Source organism: Myotis davidii, unplaced genomic scaffold, assembly GCF_000327345.1.
Source record: "Myotis davidii unplaced genomic scaffold, ASM32734v1 scaffold129, whole genome shotgun sequence".
In the NCBI taxonomy this organism is placed as follows: domain Eukaryota; kingdom Metazoa; phylum Chordata; class Mammalia; order Chiroptera; family Vespertilionidae; genus Myotis; species Myotis davidii.
In genome coordinates, this window is record NW_006383019.1 from 1,372,454 (window position 1) to 1,372,896 (window position 443).

A 443-nucleotide genomic window follows, 5' to 3' on the forward strand; every position below is an offset into this window, starting at 1 on the left:
GCTGGGGGGACAGAACGGGGGGAAGAGCAGCTGAGGGGACAGAAGAGGGGGGACAGAGCAGCAGGGGGGACAGAGCAGGGGGGCCCATGAAGAGCTGACGAGGCTGGGGAGAGGGCTCTAGGAGGCCGGCCGGAGCGACACAAGGAGCAGGGTCCTCGGGACGGCTGGCGGCGGACAGGACGCCCCGTGGGGGCAAGAAGGGAAGAGGTGGCTGTGGGGCTGGGAAACAGTGCGATGGTTGCGAGTGGCCTAGGAGGGAGTCTGAGGTTGGACGGAGGCCAAAGTGAGGGGTCTGAGAAAAGGAGGGGAGACCCCGCAGTGGAAGAAGACAAAGGAGGCCCTGTGCTTCTGAGCCGGCCAGCCAGGCCCCGGGGGAGTCTGGAGGAAGGAAGGGCTGGAGGGCCTGGCTGGAGCTGCAGCAGACAGCAGTTGGACGCCGGCGA

The 443-nt window shown here is 67.3% G+C and overlaps 1 protein-coding gene across 1 annotated transcript in view; it reads left to right on the top strand.

Annotated features, from left to right (window-relative positions):
* The window catches only part of MFAP4 (microfibrillar associated protein 4), a 15,001-nt gene that overhangs the window by 11,348 nt on the left and 3,210 nt on the right, over nucleotides 1–443 (top strand). The window lies entirely within an intron of this gene.